Source organism: Sorex araneus, chromosome X (genome assembly GCF_027595985.1).
Source record: "Sorex araneus isolate mSorAra2 chromosome X, mSorAra2.pri, whole genome shotgun sequence".
Lineage (NCBI taxonomy): Eukaryota > Metazoa > Chordata > Mammalia > Eulipotyphla > Soricidae > Sorex > Sorex araneus.
Genome location: NC_073313.1, coordinates 154,639,419 through 154,642,925, shown reverse-complemented (window position 1 = coordinate 154,642,925; position 3,507 = coordinate 154,639,419). Strand labels below are relative to the sequence as shown.

At 42.0% G+C, this 3,507-nt stretch overlaps 1 pseudogene; it reads left to right on the top strand.

Moving 5' to 3' along the window:
• Positions 1 to 2,790: 2,790 nt before the first annotated feature.
• LOC129399825 (immunoglobulin heavy variable 1-46-like) lies at positions 2,791 to 3,230 on the top strand (annotated as a pseudogene).
• Positions 3,231 to 3,507: the final 277 nt, after the last annotated feature.

Here is a 3,507-nt window from a genome sequence, read left to right as displayed (position 1 = left end):
AGTGTGGCCTTCTTCCTTCCATCGCCTGCCCTCTACCCACAGCACACACAGCGGTTCCGGGGCACCGAACGTGGGCGGTGAGACAGAGCCGCCCGGAGAGCCCGCGAGTGCACTCGCCCCTTGGTGAGCCTTAGTTTTTTACATGCTCTGCTTCAGATTGGACATCTGTAGCTTAGGTTTATTGGGTTACTCCCATCACAGTGCTCCCATTCCTTTGTGTTTATTTGTAACCTCTTCCTTTGTGCTGTGTCGACTTGTAAATATTGTTTTTCTCTTCTCAAGTCCTTTGCATAGTTAATTCAGAGCAATGTCCTTTTTGTATGGACACAAAAAGACCGTTAATGCGATGCTTTAGTAACTTGGGAGTTAATAACATGCAGAGTCAATTGACTCCCAAGTTATTAAAGCATAGCATTAACTATCTTCTTGTTGTCCATCCAGAAAGGACATTGCTCTGAATTAACTATGCAAAGGTCTGAAGGAGAAGAGAAAAACAATATTTACATGTCAACAGAGCACAAAGAAAGAAATTAAAAATAAACAGAGGAATAGGAGCACTGTGAAAAGACTAACTCAATACACCTAAGCTCCCTGAGGCAAGGCAGAAAAGACAAACCAATGCTATCCTACAGTTAAAAATCAAGTAGAATTGTGTTACAGAATCTTCAAAATGGATATTTTTCAGGATGGAGAGAAAGTGCACTCTGGATTCTTTCTGAGGTGATATAGCCATATATATTAGACAGTACACTAGGATAAGCCAAATTAAATTTACTACTGAGACTTTAAATGCACATAAATAGGTCAACAGGAAGATACACACTAGTCAAAGAAGAGTAAAAGAGGGTCTGAGATATATTATAGGAATGAAAACAATTAATTTACCTTGACAGGGGTAAATCCTAAGCACTGAGAGAAAGAGAGAAAGAGAAAAGAGAGACAGAGACAGAGACAAAGAAACAGAAAGACAGAGAGATAAGGAGACAGAAAACCCATATAGGATCCTAGGGATCAATAAAAGAGATGGATGACTCACTTGATGATGAGCAGATTCTGTGTAGGGGCTGTCTTTGTCTTTCCTGTAAATTCTGTGTCCTCTCTTTCTCTCTCTCTCTCCTTTCACTTATCTAAGTAAATTTCTTTAGACAATACTATTTTACTTCTCTCTCCATCTCCCTTTTCCTAGCATTCACAGAGAGAAGGAAAGTGAGTCTGTAAATTTTACTTCTTCAGGTTTTCACTTGTGCTGGGTAGGAAGATGTTTTCCAGATTTCTCTAACATGTCTGACCAGAAATCAGAGCTCAAAGATTTTTCCCATTTGGGGAAGCCCATGAACTCTCTTGAACATGGCTCTCTCATTCTCTCCCCTTGCATTTATCTAAATAAATTTATTTAAATAATAATATTCTGTATCATTGAAAAAGTCAGAGTTAAAATTATATGTGCCATAAATCTTTATTAATTTTATTAAATTCATTTATTATTTACTTATATTTGTTATAAAAATGCTTCTAAATAATAAACTTGTTGGCAGCTGTGTTAGACTCATGCTTGGTTTTTGAAAAGTCTTCATTAATTTACCAAATTTAGTATAATTTTTGTTTACATTAAAGTCTATTTAAAGAGTTAATCCTCTTTTAATTTGATGGTTTTCAATATTTGTATTGAGTGAATTAAGTATTTATTGTACCACTTTTACATAATCCAGCAATAAGCACTCAGTGTCACCTTTTAATTTTTAATTAACTATCTGATTTGCCAATATTTTCCTAGGATGCATCTACTTGAGCAATCCCTGAACACAGAACCAGGAGTAAGCTCTCAGAACTGCCAGGTGTGGCTCAAAACCAAAACAAGAGGTGACTAATAGAATATAACTCGTGAACAAGGTTTTTAAAGTTAAATCCCAGTATTGGATCCTACAAGCAGAGACACCAAGAATTTAATAACCCTGAGACCCCAGGGGCTCTCCATGCAGGGTTAGCACTGTGCTGCAGGGGGCGCCAAGTCCCAAGAGCACCAAGTTGCAGGCTAGAAGGGATGCAGAGATGAGAGAGGTTTCTGTTCAGAAACAGGAATACTGTGTAACTGAAATCTAATCATGAAGTGTTTTGTAATTGTCTATCTCGCAGTGATTTAATAATAAATAAAATAATAATTATAAATTTTTAAAAACCGAAAAAGACTAAATGTTGCTTTGTTGAGAAAACCAAAATTAAAATAAGTATAGGACACAGAAGGTTAAATTGTGCATACGGATCATTTGGGAAGAACACATGATATTGATAAGGCAGTAAAGCTTTATGCAGGTGATGTTTCTGGACTTCTTACTATCTCCAATGGAAACTACTGGGGCATTAGGATGGTTTTATATTTTCATTTTAGTATCCCTTGGAGAGTTACAGGATCCCAGAAATAACCTTGGAGCCAGGTGTGTCCAGGTGTGTCCAGGCCGTACAGATATGGGGGTCCTGAAAGGAAGGTCCTAAAAGGGCTTGACCCTCCGGAGGGGGAGCTCTGTGTGAACAGAGTCCTGGGACAGGGCAGGTCTCATCTCCTCAAACAAGGATCAGACCGTGGAACTCTTCTCTCCCTTTGAGGATGGACCCGGTGGCTTCCAACTGACTCTCTCAGGTTGAAACAGGCTTCAGCTATGAATTTTACCTCCTCATGAATATGCAAATTACAGAAGGGGCACTGAGTTAAATACAGATGTGTCTGTGTCCTGACAACCCCACACAGCAGGTACACCCACACCTTCAGAAGCCCCTGAGTGCACGGTCCCCACCATGGACTGGACCTGGAGAATTCTCTTCCTGGTGGCAGTGGCTGCAGGTAAGCGTCCCCATTCCTTGGGCTGAAGGAATGGGGCCAGTCAAGTGGAGTCCACCCACTCCTGTCTGCTGTCCACAGGTGTGAACTCCCAGGTACAGCTGGTGCAGTCAGGGGCTGAGGTGGGAAAACCTGGGACATCAGTGAAGATCTCCTGCAAGGCGTCCAGATACACCTTCACCAGCAACTGGATGCACTGGTGCGGCAGGCCCCGGGACAAGGGCTTGAGTAGATGGGCATGATATACCCTAGTGATAGTGATACAAGGTACGCACAGAAGTTCCAGGGAAGACTCACTTTCACTGTAGACATATCCAAGGACACAGCCTACATGGAACTGAGCAGGCTGAGCACTGAGGACACGGCCATGTATTACTGTTGGGTACACACAGTGTGACAACCACATCCTGAATGTGTCATAAAACTGAGGGAGAAGCAGCTGTGCCGAGGGAGGAGATGACAGGGACGCTGAACCTCCTGACTTCCTCCTCAGAGATTCAGGGTCTGAGACACAGAATGGGGCTCTCTTGGTCAGGCTTCATCTAAGGGAAAGGCCCAGGATCTCTCTGTGCCCTTCAGCATCAGCCAAGAGGAAGACGGCTTCTCTCGGGAACACCTGGAGTAACTAACATTTTCTTGTAGAGTTGTGCTTTGGAGCGCTCCATATGGCACAG